The following is a 16,757-nucleotide window of genomic DNA, read 5'->3' as shown; positions in this document are numbered from 1 at the left end:
TGTTATGAAAATGATTCATTCATTCTGAGCAATACTCAGACTTCTATGATGAAGCATGGAGTCCACATCAGTCTATAGAAGGCTGTTCTCAATCTTCAATTTTAAGTATCTTCAAAGCAAACTCATGACTATAGTACCTCTACACATTTTGAGCTGAGAACATTATGTTAATTTACATATCATCCAACTAGATTCTATGTTCTATTTCTCTGGACAGGTGGCCTTTATACTTTTTAAACTGAGAACAGCTACTATGTCCTGATTTAGTTCACATAACCCCTCTCTCCCACAATAACACACATACAGAAATAAAATACTTAATATATTTCCCTATTATTACAATTTTTACCTCTTTTATTTTCTTCTATGTTTTTAAAAAATATTAGTCACCAAATTAGATTGATTTAATGTCCCACCAATGTGCATCTGAAAAAATTGCCTTATCAGTGATTTCAAAAATAATTTGGGGTCCTTGGCTTTGGCAGTATGTGTACTCGAATTGGAATGATATAAAGAAAATTAGCATGGCACCTGTGCAAAAATGATATGCTAATTTGTGAGGTATTTAATATTTTAAAAATGACTTGGGGAAGAGTAATCATCAGATAAATGGATAAAGCACATGTGATCCATACATACAATGAAATATCACTCAGCATTAAAAAGAAAGGAAATTCTGACACATGCTACAACATGGATGAACCTTGAATTCATGACGTTCAGTGAAATAAGCCGGTCACAAAAAGACAAATAATGTATGCTTCCACTTATATGAGGAACCTAGAATAGCTAAATTCATAGAAATGGAAAATAGAATAGTGGTTGTCAGTGGCTGGGGAGAGAGGTAAACAGAGAGTTATTGTTCAATGTAAATAGAGTTTCCATTTTGCAAGGTAAGTGTTCTGGAAATGGATGGTTGTGGTTGCACAGCAATGAGAATTTACTTAACACCATTGACTGCACACTTAAAAATGTTTAAGATGGCAAATTTTATGCTATGTATATTTTACCATGATTACAGAGAATTTTTTAAATCACTTAGGCAAATACAAATTTTAGTGATCTACTTCAGATTTACTGAATCAGGAATGGGGACCTTAAATCTGGGATTATTTAAGAGTCTTCCAGGTAAATCTGATTCAAAGTGGCTTGAGAACCACTGCTTTAAAATACAACTATGACTTTTCCTCCCAACACCTAAATTCTTTTGCTACTTTGAAAGGAACAAAATTGTGAGACAAGAACTCACAGAAGCCTAGCCTTATCCTTAATCAGCAATTAAAAGAAAACGAAAATAGACTAAGAATTTTTCAAGAGGGAAACTAGTCATACAGTACATGTTCATGATATGGATATTGACTACAGAGAAAGAAACATTTCCAGAGAGACACAAGATGATATTAAAACACACAAGGTCTAACACCAGTTCTCATACTTTTCTGTAGTCATATTCAGGGTCTTCTCTCAATTGAAAAAAAAAAAAGTTACCTTATTTTGCCTTTAATATGCCAAGACCTTTGCAAATATTACTTCATCTAACATGGCAATGACCCAATGAGGATTTATGTTTTTATTTTATTCATAAGGAAACTGAGGATTATAAATGTCATCTACCTGACTCCTAAACCTTTAGTCTTTCCAATGCTACCTTGCCTCTCTGCAAGATTTCATTCCATTCTTACACAGCACACTGGAGTAGACCTCATTATTGTCATTTTAAAATAAGAAAAGAACCTCAGGGAGATGACTTCATGAAGGTCACAGTAAGCCTTCTACATTTTGATTCGATTTTCATCCATAAAATAGAGCTATTTCACCTCTGAGAAATATATTGAAGAAACCAAATAAAATTGGATGTCATAAAAATAATGCGAGGAGTAAAATCTTGATTAATAGAAAGTGCCAGGCAGCTATGGTTAATTGAAGGTTAACTAGAGGCTTCTTTTTGTTTTAACCTTTAATGCTGAAAATCCTTTCAAAATAGACTGGGCCACATCGTGATTTATGTAAGTTTACTGTGATGAACACAATTAAATCTTTCTTTGAGAGTTTTTTTAACTTCTCTATATCCCCATTGACGTAGATTATACAGGAAATTAATTTGAATTTTTATGGAGACCAGAAAAAAACTTAAACTGACTCTTTTGACCAAATCTCTAATAGGAGTTTGTATGGTCTCTTTCATTAAAATAATGCACCAAAAATAGTTCCAGGTCTGCTTTTATGAGACGAATTTCAAGAGGGTGGACTGTAGAAGATACAGATCAATATTTTATGCCCATCCTTCTCCAAATGGGATTTTAGGCTGGAGAACTATTAGTATTTTTAGTATTCCCTTACGTCAAGGAAAAAGATGTATTTATGACTTATATAGATTGTTCAAAGGTAATAAAGTCCCTGAACTTCCTCAATTATTAGAGAAATATGAAAAGTGCAGGTTCCTCAGATGATCCAGTGAAATCCCCACTCTAAGGAGCTGACCTCAATCTACCTTTGCCCAGACTAACTGTTACCTGCAAGCCTTCCCTTTATCCACCATGCATTACTCTCACTATTTTCTTTCTTTTTTTTTTTTTTTTTTTTTTTTGAGACAGAGTCCGGCTCTGTCCCCCAGGCTGGAGTGCAGTGGCACCATCTCGGCTCACTGCAAGCTCCACCTCCTGGGTTCACACCATTCTCCTGCCTCAGCCTCCCGAGTAGCTGGGACTACAGGCGCCTGCCACCACGCCTTGCTAATTTTTTTGTATTTTTAGTAGAGACGGGATTTCACTGTGTTGGCCAGGATGGTCTCGAACTCCTGACCTCGTGATCCGCCCACCTCGGCCTCCCAAAGTGCTAGGATTACAGGCTTGAGCCACCGCGCCCGGCCACCCTCACTATTTTCAAAGACAGACACTTGCTGAAACAGAGAGATGAATAATTTGAAATGAGCATAAATCGAGGCATAATTAAAGGGACGCATGCTGGAGGTGGCTACTACAAGTGCTTTAAGTATCTTTACTGGCCAGTCAACACCATAGCCTTTCTAGGTTAACAAAATAATATTAGAAATAGATTTCCGTTGTTGAAATTAGTGATTAGTGATTTTTTTCAAATAGAGGCAAAAACTATGTTAGAGGCATTTAGTCTGTTGTAAGACTATAGTTTAAGAATCTAACCAGCCTTTCAAAATTTAGCTGTAAGAATTGCACCCTAGATTTGATTTCTATAGAGACCTCTGTCCAGACATTGGATTGGGGGACTTTTGGCCACCCAGGTCTAACTAGAACATCAGCTGAGTCCTAGTGTTGTAATCATATTGCATTTGCTGCGTTTGCCTTCAGGGGAATCTACCATCCTTAGTACAATCTTAGCACACACACACACACACACACACACACAAAGATAAAGCCAAGAAGTGGTAGAGCTTATGTTATGTATACTTGCTATTAAATATCTATATTTGAAGAAGAATTTTATTTTTATTACTTAGAAAGATGGTATAAGAGCAGATAAAAACTATAGGCTATTAATTTCTACTCACAGGAGGCTAATATTTTTACGTCTAATTTTTTTAGGTGAGTTTACAACAGTAGATATCAAAGTAGAGTTTGCATGATAGTCCCTAAACATCTTTAGTAAGAAAATAAAAAAAAAAAAGATCTTTAGTCAGTAGGCAGACTACATGGTCAATATAAATCCCTTCCATTCTACAGACACAAACCTCTTCATATGAGCTCACACTTAGAACATTCCTAGAGAAGTAATCACTTATCTGGAACATTTTGATAATTAGAAATGACTTGCCAAGGAGAATTCGCTTGCTCCCATAGTCTTGGATTGATGATCCCTTTAGAGAAATCGATTTGCTGTAACACAGGCAGAATGTATGTGAAACACAGAAATTGTGATAATAATCCAAGCCTAGTATTTCACATGGCAGCTGTTGTAAGAAGAAAGTCCACCTAACGGGGCAGTGATAGAGCATGGCTTCCTAAAGACGAGCTGAAGATCTTCCCCAGGCAGGGTGAAAAGAGACCTGAAGTTGTGATATATAAAATCCTTTTAGATAAGGAAATAAGTCTGTCCTCTTTTTGCCTCTTGACACTGCTCTCACTCTCCCTGGCTGCCCCTTCAAGATTTCTTCTTTCAGACTGAGTTAAACATTTACATGAATCTCTCATTTATAAGATTAAAAAATTGTGCATGAGATGCCAAATGATCTAGTAGAGACTCACAACAAGGCAACAAGTTCAAATAGGTTTGGCAGACATGGGATTCTCATTCCCAACACATTGTCTGAAAACCAAGTGCCCTCCATGTCTAATTGCAAAGAGTTAACAAATTCATGTAAAACTTAAAACTTATCTTTTCCAGGAGAAAATCCAGCTCCATGTTTGTGAGTGTTATTCATGTTATTAAGAGGGCTAAATGTCACTTATGTTTATCACCACATTTGTGGAGTTGAATATCAGATATCTTATTCTCCAAAACTGTCAAATTTTGTGGTTGAAGACATATTTTACGAAACCACTCCTTTCTCTAACACATGTGAAAGTGATGAGAGAGAGAGAGAGTTGCCTAACCTAATGGCTTCATTTCCCAAATCCTTCTACATCATATAAGTGAGACTGAGTCAGCACCTACATTTCCTGTTGTCTTCCACCTGTTCTTTTTTGCACTTGCTCCATTTGTAATTTTACTGATATGCTAGCTACCTACTATATTGTCCAAAATAGAAATAAAATATTTTATATTTACATTTTAAATAAAATAGATTTAAGTAAGTAAAACTCAGTGTCTTTACAAGTTTATAGTTCGGGCTATATAAGGCACAGAGCCTTCCTCTACATTTTCCACTCACCATCTGGGCAGTCTTTCTTCTGGCAAGACTTTAAAAATGAAGGGGAGCAAAAGCTTTAGGGGAGGAGTTGGGGAGGGGGGGTGGGCTAGGGAAACAGTGAAAACATGGCTTCAGAAGTTTACTAAGCACCTGCCAAAGTACTGGCATTCACTTCAAGATTACTTTTCTTTAAAGATATTGAAAGATGCAAAACATTGCTCTTTTCCTAAAAAAGAAAAGCCATATAATCTAGAAAATGTTAACTTTTCTTGGGCCCATCAGAAAACTGAGATCGAAAGGTATACGAAGTCCATTAGGACTGTTATAACAGAATACCATAGATTGGATGGCTTAAAACACAAGCATTTATTGTTCACAGGTCAGGAGGCAGAGATGTCCAAGACCAAGGTGCTGGCAGATCCAGTCTACAGTGAGAATACTTTCCCTGGTTTGTATATGGCCCTCATTTCGTTATATCCTCATTTGGTGGAGAGTAGAGGAAGAGCAAGGTGTCATGTCTCTTCATGTAAAGGCACTAATCCTACTCATGAGGACTCCACCCTCATTACCTAATCACCTCCCAAAGGACTTACCTCTGATACTATCATGTTGAGGGTTAGGATTTCAACATATGAAATTTTGGGAGATACCAACACTCAATTCATGATATAAGACAATCAAATAAATGCAATTCCAAAGAAGGGCAAGCCTCAGAAAAAAAAAAAAAAAAACCCAGATACACAAACTTATTCACCTATGTCAGAGTATACAACATAAAGTGGATAAAAACACCTTAGCAAAAGCTTAATAAACTCTTCAATATCAAGTACCAAGTGTGGTCAAGCATGTAAGTTTAGAAGAGCTGGTAGAACCAGATGTAGGGAAGCCGACACTCAGATTTTCTATTCCACAGACTTCTCTCAGATGCTTACAAGAAAGACTGGAAGATGAGCAGGTTACAGGGTAGAGTGCCACTCAGTGTGGCACAGGCATAAAGGAGATGATTGGCAGTTACTAGTGACCAGGCCAGAGCTGTGCCTACTTCCCTGAACTGTTCTTTCCTACAAAACAAAAACCTTAATATTCTAGAGAAGGGCAATGAATGCTCTCACTCTCAGCGAATGGGTAAAGATGCATTGTTTCTGGTATAGGAGTAGAATAAAACCAACATTTTATTGGGAAAGGAGTAGAAAAGCTTCTCATCCTTAGGGCACAGCCTCCATTCTTGCTGAGATGGAAGTAAAAGCAAAAGTCCTTCTACTTGGGTGACATACACTGAATGTTTGTATCTCCTCAAAATTCTTATGTTGAAACTTAATCCTCATTGTGATGGTGCCTTTGGGAGGTAATTAGATCATGAGAGTAAAGCACTCAGAAATGGAATTAGTGTCCTCATAATGAGACCCCAGAGAGATCACTCAACCCTCCTGCAATGTGGGGATGCAGAAAGGAGATGACCTTCTAGGAACCAGGAAGACGACCCTCACCAGACAGAGTCTGATGTCACCTTGATCTTGTACTTTCCAGCCTCCAGAACTGTAAGAAATAAATTGGTTGTTTATAAGTCACCCAGTCAATAGCATCCTGTTATAGCTCCCCAAATGGACTAAGACTTTGGGGGAAAGGCGAGAAATTGTCTTGAACCTAGCATCCTACACTCATAACACAAAGAGATCTGTCATAACTGGAGGAAGAATAGGAAACTCCTGCCTAAGACCACCAAAAAATATAAAGCAGTGTTCGGCTGGGGTTAAAAAGAAGAACAGGGATGTAGAGAATGCCCCACCCCTGAGGCCCAGGCACACAAATCCTGCCTAAAACTGACAAGGAAAATAAAACAAAACAAAAATGCCATCATTCCATTACAAACCTAGCACTGACTAACATGCAACAACAGTGTACTGCTGGTCACAAGCTAGGAGAGAAACTCCCTGTGTGGCACAGCTATGCAGGGTCGTTCTACCAAAACCAGAGAGTACAACTCAAGCACTGAGAAAGATCCTCCAGGTCCCCAGGCACCACACTGAGCACAAGCTAATGGAAGGCAAATGCTGGAAGATTTAAAGCCAGTGCTACATTAGAACAGCATTACCAAGGAAAATAATCCAAGCCCAGATCAACAACCAACTATATTAAATCCACTCACCATGCTAAGAACTTCACCAAAGAAGATGCAAGTCCTTTTCCACACATAAATACTATTAACCTCAGACCCTGTAATTCCTTTTCACACAATGGAATCATTCAATTGAAACTACAAGGCACACAAATGAAACCCCCAAAAAGCTATCAATTGTTAACAGTAAAAGCAATCCACAAAACCAAAGAAATGACCTAGATTTTAAAGCAATCAGATGAATAAAATAGCCATTATTAATATGTTAAGGTTTCTAGTAGGAAAGACAGATTATATATAGGAACAAATAGTAATTACAACAGATAGAAACTACCTTTAAAAAATCAAGGCCAGGCGTGGTGGCTCACGCCTGTAATCTCAGCACTTTGGGAGGCTGAGGTGGGCAGATCACGAGGTCGGGAGATCGAGACCATCCTGGCTAACATGGTGAAACCCCGTCTCTACTAAAAATACAAAAAATTAGCCAGGCATGGTGGCAGGCTCCTGCAGTCCCAGCTACTCGGGAGGCTGAGGCAGGAGAACAGCATGAACTAGGGAGGCAGAGCTTGCACTGAGTCGAGATCACACCATTGCACTCCAGCTTGGGCGACAGAGCAAGACTCCATCTCAAAAAATAAAAAATAAAAATCAAGTATGGGCCAGGTAGTGGTGGTTCATGCCTGTAATTCCAGCATTTTGGGAGGCCAAAGTGGGAGGATCACTTGAAACCAGGAGTTTGAGACCAGCCTGGACAAGATAGTGAGACCCTGTCTCTACAAAAAATTAAAATAATTAGCTAGTCATAGTGGCATGCACCTGTAGTCCAAGCTAGTCAGGAGACTAAGGTGGGAAGATTGTTTGAGCTCAGGAGTTTGAGGCTGCAGTGAACTATGATTGTGCCTCTGCACCCCAGCCTGGGCAGCAGAATGCATTAGTACATTCTTGCACTGCTATAAAGAACTACCTGAGACTGGGTAATTTATAAAGAAAAGAGGCTTAATTGACTTACAATTCTGCAGGCTATACAGGCTTCTGCTTCTGGGGAGGCCTCAGGAAATTTATAATCATGGCAGAAGGGGAAGGAGGTGCATTTTTTTTTTTAAGGAATTTCGCTCTTTTGCCCAGACTAGAGTGCAGTGGCACAATCTTGGCTCACAGCAACCTCCACCTCCCCGGTTCAAGTGATTCTCCTGCCTCAGCCTCCCAAGTAGCTGGGATTACAGGCCCCCGCTACCACACATGGCTGATTTGTGTATTTTTAGTAGAGACAGAGTTTTGCCATGTTGGCCAGGCTGGTCTCAAACTCCTGACCTCAGGCGATCCACCTGTCTCAGCCTCCCAAAGTGCTGGGATTACAGGCGTGAGCCACCATGTCCCGCCAGGAGACACATCTTACAAGGCAGAAGCAGGAGTAAAAGAGTGAAGGGGGAGGTGCTTTACACTTTTAAACAACCAGACCTCGTGAGAACTCACTCACTATCATGAGAACAGCAAGGGGAAATCAGCCCACACAATCCAATCACCTTCCTGCAGGCCCCTCCTCCAAAACTGGGGATTACAATTTGACAAGAGATTTGGTTGGGGACACAAATCCAAACTACATCACAGAGTGAGACGTAGTATTTTTTTTAAGTCAAATACACATGCTAGTAGAAAGAGAAAATGCTATCAAAGATGAAGATTTCCTTTACTGAGCTTATCAGCAGACCATATACTACTGAAAAACCAATCAAGTTAGTTAGAACATAGGTAAATAAAAATTGCCCAAAACGAAACAGAAAACAAAGAAAAACAAGAACAGAGCACCCAAAAGCTGTGGGATAGTATCAATTGGCCCAAGGTACGTGTGATTGGGGTCCCAATAGAAGAGAGACAGAATGAGGTAGAAGACATATTTAAAAAGGTAAAGATTGAGAACTCTTCAAATTAAATGAACAAAGCAAACCATAGATCTAAGAAGCTCAGAAGACACACACACCTAGATATTATATCAAAAATGCTTAAAATTAAAGAAAAAAATCTTGAAGGCAAACAGAGGAAAGAAAAGCATTACATGCAAAGAAACAAAGATAGGAATGCAGCAAGCCAGAAGACAAGACAGAAAAGTGACATCTTTAAAGTGTTTTAAGAAAAGATTGTCAATCCGGAACTGTATACCCAATAAAACTACCTTTCAAAATGAAGACAAAACAAGGATTCTTCTTACATACCAAAATGAAGACCAAACAAGGATTCTTCTTGCATACCAACAAACACAGAGAGGAATCTTTACCAGCAAACCTGTGCTAGAAGAAACGTTAAAGGAAGTTCTTCAGGCAGAAACTTTGATACTAAATAAAAACCTAGATTTACACAAAGTAAAGAAAATCATTAAAAACAGTAAAAAAGAACACAAATATAAGATATTTTCTTTCAAAATTCACTTTAGAGGATAGTTGATTGCTTAAGGCAAAAAGTGAAACAATATATTGTACCATGTGTAGAAGCAAAATATGCCAACAATAATTCATTGGATCAAAGAGAAGAACTAGAATTTGATTATAGTAAAGTTCCTACATTAAATGACGTGATATTATTTGAATGTAAAGAATGATAAGATAAAATGTAATATACACCCTAGAGCAATCATGAAAAATACACGTAACTATTAAGCCTTCTTATAAATGAAGGTAAGATGGAATTAAAATAATCCAAAAGAAGGCAAAGAAAGGAAAAACAAAGAACGGATGAGACCAACAGAAAACAATAATTATCAAAATGGTAGATTTGAATCCAACTGCATACATAATTATGTCAAATAAAACATTCCAAAAATCACATTTAAAAAGCAGATATCATCAGACTGAATACAAAGGTTTACCCAACTATATGCTCTACATAAGTTATCTTTAATATGAATGCATATATAGGTTAAAAGTGAAGGTTTAAAAGTAATTTCATAAAAATATCAATCAAAATAATACTAGAATGGCTATATTAATACCAAAAAAGTAGACTTCAAATCTAGAAAGATTACAAGAGACAAAGAGGGACGTACATATGAATAAAGAATTAATCAACAATCCATCCAGAAGATATGACAATCTTATATGCAGATATACCCAGAAACAGAGAATATAAATTCCTAAAACAAAACCAGTAGAACTGAAGGATAAACAGACAAATCAATTATACTTGGAGACTTCAGTACTTCCTTCCCAGAAACCAATAGAACAAGTTGATTTTTAAAAAATCAGTGAGGTTATAGAAGACCTGAACTATACTATCAACTAATTTGATCTAATTTATAGAATATTTCCACGCAAAAGTAGTGTATATAATTTTGTGAGTGCACATGCAATATTGAGAAAGATAGGCCATCTTTTGTGTCATAAAATAAACTTCAACATACTTAAATGAATTGAAATCAAACACAGTATGTTCTCAGTCCACAGCAGCTTTAACTTAACAACCAGTAATAGAAAGATATATGGAAAATGTTCAAATATTGGGACTTAAACAACATAATGTCATGTGAGCCAAAGAGAAAACCACAAAGGAAATTAGAAAAGATTTTAATTTAAATAAAAACGAAAATCTAACTTACAAAAATGTATTAGATCCAGCTAAAGCAATGCTTTGATGAAAATTTATATTATTAAATGTGAACATTAGAAAATAACAGAGATTTTGAATCAAACTCTTCAAACTAGAAGCGGGGCAAATTAAATCTAACACAAACAAAGGAAAAGATATTTTACAATTTTTTCAAATTATACAAACAAGAGCAGAAATAAATAGAATTGAGAACACAAAAACAATTAATAAAACCACACTGATTTCTTGAAAAGATCAACAACACTTAAAAATATAGCCAAACTTGTCAAAAAAGTGGGAAAAAGAATGAGAGAAGAAAAATAAAATCAATATAGGAAATAAAGAGAGGACATCACTACATATTCACAGAAACTGAAAGGGTAATAACAGAATATTATGAATAACCTTCTAGCAGTGTATTAGGTTCTCTAGAGGGACAGAACTAATAGGACAGATGTATATAAAGGGGGATTTATTAAGGAGTATTGACTCACACAATCACAAGATAAAGTCCCACAATTGGCCATCTGCAAGCTGAGGAGTAAGGAAGCCAATCTGAGTCCCAAAACCTCAAAAGTAGGGAAGCCGACAGTGCAGCTCTCAGTTGGGGGCTCAGGGTTCAAGAGTAGAACATGGAGTCTGATGTTCGAGGGCAGGAAGCATCCAGCATGGGAGAAAGATGTAGGCCAGGAGACTAAGCCAGTCTAGTTCTTCCATGTTCCTCTGTCTGCTTTTATTCTAGCCGTACTGGCAGCTGATTAAATGGTGCCCACCCACAGACACACCCAGAAACAATACTTTGCATCCTTTAATCCGATCAAGTTGACTCTCAGTATTAACCATCACAACCAGTAAATTTGATAACTTAGATAAACTAGCAAATTCCTTGAAAGACAAAAATTACCAAAACATTCTCAAGAAGAAATTGATAAACTGAATAGTTCTATATCTCTTAAAGACCTTGAATTCAGAGTTAAACTCTTCCAATAAGTAAACTACTGGGCTCAGATGGCTTCATTGGTAAATCTTACTAAATATTTATTCCAAAACTTAACAACTTTTTCAGAGTATAGAGGAAGAGGAAACATTTTGATACTCATTTTATAAAGTCAATATTAGTCTGATATCAAAACTTGGCAACTTCAAACTATTAAATTTTTATTTAAAATTATTAAAGAGACTTAAAATTAAATCTAACCATAAACCAACGTGATAAGATGGTTAAAAGGCAAGCAGGTTTGAAAATAAATAAACAAATAAATAATAAACTTTTAGAAATTACAGTGTCTATTCACACAGGGCTTATTCTTAATAAGGGAGAAAGACAATTACAAACTTAATATTTAATAAAACAATAATAGTGAAAAATGCTAAGAAAAAGTAAATTAGGAAGAGACCATAAAGAGTGCTGAAGGAGCAGGTGCTATTTGCATATGGTTTTAGGGGAAGCTTTTCTGTGAAGGTGAATCTGACCCTAAGTCAGATTTGAGGATCTGAGGAAATCACCCAGAATGTCATAGAGAGAGATGGAGAACAGAATCAGAAGTCCAAAATGTATCTAATAGGAATTACAGAAAGAGAGAATAAAGAGATGGATGCAAGATAATATTCAACTAGATTTTGGCTGAGAATATCCCAGAACCGATTAAATAACTTATATCCATATATGTGAAAAATACAAGCTCTATGATACATCATAAAAACAGAATATATAAAAATAAGGCCCTAGCTAAACACATTTTGATGAAATTACAGCACACAAAAGACAAAATTTTAAAACAGTAAATGACATATGAAGCATTGGAAAGAGCATATAATGTACTCTTTCAAAAAACTTAGCTGCAAAATAAAGGAGAAAGTTGGGTGAACTAGAATTGGAAAAGGAATTAGTTGCTCTTTTTGGCTTTAATTGAGAAATTAGAATTGGTTAAAGGCAGTTGGGGAAAATATTGGTAAGAAGAAATGATTAAAGATGGGTGACAGAATGTCATAGGGTTAATTTTAGTGGAAAGAAATGTGATTCATACCCCCACAGGGGCGGAACTAGTCTAACGTTGGTAAACAGGCAATTTTACTGTCTTTATAGAAGGAAAGAAGTAAGTATGGGAACACATACAGATGATAGTAGGTGAGTATTGTAAGCTTTCACATAGCTAAATATTAAGATAGCATCCTTCTGCCCCTCAAACCTTATTTTTCATTGCTTTCATGTTTCATTGTTTCGTTGCTTTTATAAAATAAAAATGTTTCATTGCTTTTATAAAATAAATTCTGAAGAACTGAAACCAAAATAGAAAAGTTGCTCAGAAACAGCACATAATAATAACAAGCACTCCATCCTTTATAAGGCAAAGATCTGAGAGAGACAGATACCCTTTATATTATCTGACACCCATCAGAACCAGAAACATAATGTTTCTTGGTACTCGGAGAAGGACATTTTTATAATCTTAAAAATACATATTTCTTGAAAAAGATAAATGGTTTTATGTACTTTGTGGGTCAACATCACAATGTAAAAACATTTTACATTTTACTTTTAGGTTTTAAAGCCCACTCACCCAATCGAATAAGATACTTGTGGCTAAGCTGTGTTCATAAAAACCTCCGAAGAGTCTACTATGTAATGGATATTTTTAATTCCTTTCTTCAGATAACCTGATTTCTTTTTCAGATTTTCCAAATGAAGAATGACACATCATTGTTATGACACAATGAGGTAAGACTTCAAAGTGTGAGTGGGTGTTAGGCAGAAGAATACTGCTAACAAATAAAAAAAAAAATGTAGGTTGGAGTCCCACATACCATTTTTTTAAAAAGCCATGTCTGTTGCTCTCAATCACTTATTGCTAAAAATGAAATATCACAGGATATAAAGTGTCAGAGAGGCAGTCAAGAGACTTCCTTCAGATTCTTCATTGCATAAAATTAATTGGTTCAATTGAAGTTGGAGGATTGTCTAGGGGTTTCTGATAAATGCTCTTTAAAAATCATGTAGCAGTAGGTTTTGAAGTTAAAGGGAGATTTATCTATTAGTATAAGCTGTTCTATTAGAGGCATTTATAATTTGGTCAAACTAATCCTAGAAATAAATGTTTCCATCAGAAGTTGCATGCAATTGCCAATAAAATAAATGTGAGATAGAACTAGTGCACAGAGGCTATTGCCCTTGGTAGAAATACAATTTTTAAGGTAATACCAGAAACTCTAAGTAAATCTACTTTTTCTCTTACAGCACAGAGTAAATATAAGACTTGCACCCCGGTCACAGAGGTCCCATTAAGAGCAAATTAATGGCTGGGCATGGTGGCTCACGCCTGTAATCCCAGCACTTTGGGAGGCCGAGGTGGGAGGATCTCCTGAGGTCAGGAGTTCTAGACCAGGCTGGCCAATATGGTGAAAGCCCCTCTCTAACCGAAAATACAAAAATTAGCTGGGTATGGTGGTGCATGCTTGTTATCGCGGCTACTCGGGAGGCTGAGGTAGGAGAATCGCTTGAACCTGGGAGGCGGAGGTTGCAGTGAGCCGAGATCGCCCCACTGCACTCCAGCCTGGGCCACAGAGGGAGACTCCATCTCAAAAAAAAAAAAAAAAAAAAAAAAAAAAAAAAAAAAAAGCCCACGCGTGCTGGCTCACCCCTGTAATCCCAGCACTTTGGGAGGCCGAGGCGGGCAGATCACGAGGTCAGGAGATCGAGACTGTCCTGGCTAACACAGTGAAAGCGCGTCTGTACTAAAAATACAAAAAATTAGCTGGGCGTGGTGGTGGGCACGTGTAGTCCCAGCTACTCGGGAGGCTGAGGCAGGAGAATGGCGGGAACCCGGGAGGTGGAGCTTGCAGTGAGCTGATGTTGTGCCACTGTGTCCAGCCTGGGACACAGAGTGAGACTCCATCTCAAACAAACAAACAAACAAAAAAGAGTAAAATATGCCATTAGTGTCATGTGGTTCTCCTTCTTGTGGTAGAGTTTGATAGATGCATGTTGTTTGTCTTCAACTCTTATCCAAAGACAGGCTGAACATTCCAAGACATATCACAGGAGCAAGAAATTTTAGAGGTCATGATTTTACCCTTTCACCAATAGTTGATAGTATATTATACTACAGTATCTAAAATTTAAACAGTCCTTTGGAGTTTGACCACCACTGCCACAGCATGAGTTGCTTGGTTTCAGTGTTGATGCATGGAAAAGTGCCCTCTTTCTGGAATCACCTGTATTAGTTTGCACCTCAACACTAAAGCTTTTGAGTCAAGTGGCCCAAGCTATCTTCTGGAGACCTTAGCCTGTCCCTGTGCAAAAGGGGAATGATGAAAATGACCTCCATCAAAGAGGTGTTGGGTGAATTACCCAAGAAAATGTATATTAGCAATCTGTAAACTGTCAAGATCTGTATCACTTTAAGGAATTTTTATTATTGGGTAAGAACAGGCAAAGGTCAAAGCTACTCTTGATAGCAGGGCCAAAGATGAGTGTGAGAAAAATCCCTCTTGGTCTTGTTTTGGGAAACTTTTTCCATCAGTCAGAACAGTTATTTTTTTATTTTTATTTTTTTTTTTTGAGACGGAGTCTCGCTCTGTCGCCCAGGCTGGAGTGCAGTGGCGCAATCTCGGCTCACTGCAAGCTCCGCCTGCCGGGCTCACTCTATTCTCCTGCCTCAGCCTCTCCGAGTAGCTGGGACTACAGGCGCCCGCCACCACGCCCGGCTAATTTTTTTTTTGTATTTTTAGTAGAGACGGGGTTTCACCGTGGTCTCGATCTCCTGACCTCGTGATCCGCCTGCCTCGGCCTCCCAAAGTGCTGGGATTACAAGCGTGAGCCACCGCGCCCGGCCTCAGTTATTTACTTAATAGCTTTAATTCTGTGTGCTTCTCCAGAGTGCTTGACCAAATAATGTGAATTATTTTAAGAAGCAAATTTCCTATGTTAATGACTTGCTAAGACTTAATGAACCACAGTGATCAAATATGACCGATCATTATCATGCTCATATGTTATTATGGGTGAGTGTCTAACAAAAAGTTTATTCACTGGGACAAAGAGAACAGCACAAGCTTACTTAGCAGACCTTCACACCATGGTTAGGAATGGAGTAGGAAGCACAACCATTCAGACCCGGTAACTGAGGCTGATAGCTGAGGGTGCTGTTGTAGTTGCTTTTCTAATAAACATTAGGTACATGTCATCAAATCTTAATAACTTTTAAATACATTTTATAATTCTTTTTTGCACTTTTTCTGTTTTTAACTTTTATAAGGTTACATCCTTTTATATATATATATAGGTATATATTTTAATGTTTGTCAATAGATGTTGCTAGGACACGACAGAAAAAAAAGAGAACTCCACAGTTTTGTAGTGTAAAGACAAAGAGATATATTCTTTCTTATTATTATTATTATTATTATTATTATTATACTTTAAGTTTTAGGGTACATGTGCACAATGTGCAGGTTTGTTACATATGTATCCATGTGCCATGTTGGTGTGCTGCACCCAGTAACTCGTCATTTAGCATTAGGTATATCTCCTAATGCTGTCCCTCCCCACTCCCCCCACCCCACAACAGTCCCTGGAGTGTGATGTTCCCCTTCCTGTGTCCATGTGTTCTCACTGTTCAATTCCCACCTATGAGTGAGAACACGTGGTGTTTGGTTTTTTGTCCTTGCGATAGTTTACTGAGAATGATGGTTTTTCCTCCTGTTGAGAAGTTATGTATTGGCATGTGACCGTATTCCTACACAAAGATTTAGTTGCAATAAAATAGTTAACTAACTTAAAAGAATATGCTTCAGTCTCCCTCTGAGGGAAAGATAGAGCAGGTACATTAAATAAGCATTTGTCGTTAGCAAAGAGCACTAGCAAAGACCCAAGGTCATAGAGTTTGGAGCATGCCCTGGGCGGTTCAGACAAGCGTTCAGGGAAAAAAATGAATTTACTTCTGACCATTTTGTGTTAAATGGGTTACTCCAATTTAATAAGCTTCCGTTGTGCCCTGACTATATATCTACACTATTCTGGGCACTGGGACCTCACTGTTAAACATGACACAATTCCTGCCCCCCCCGCCCCCCTCGAGAACTGATATCAACCCTGATACAGATTTATAATATCTTATGATCTGGACACGACTACAGAAGATGGAGTGATGGAGAGACAGCAAATGGATGTCATTCTCAGCCTGGGTGTAAGGATGCATAACTCAAGCTAACAACAATTGAGCTTGCTATTAAATGATAAGTGGT

General features: G+C 37.6%; 1 non-coding gene across 1 annotated transcript; it reads left to right on the top strand.

The window, feature by feature from the left end:
- The first annotated feature begins 468 nt into the window (after positions 1-468).
- Positions 469-576, top strand: LOC115837383. The gene has a single exon (XR_004032432.1). It is a non-coding gene; the product is annotated as a U6 spliceosomal RNA (small nuclear RNA).
- The last annotated feature ends 16,181 nt before the right edge of the window (positions 577-16,757 follow it).

This window comes from Nomascus leucogenys, chromosome 11 (genome assembly GCF_006542625.1).
Source record: "Nomascus leucogenys isolate Asia chromosome 11, Asia_NLE_v1, whole genome shotgun sequence".
Classification (NCBI taxonomy): Eukaryota; Metazoa; Chordata; class Mammalia; order Primates; family Hylobatidae; genus Nomascus; species Nomascus leucogenys.
Note: the sequence above shows the minus strand (reverse complement) of the source record. Positions and strands in the feature narration are given on the sequence as shown.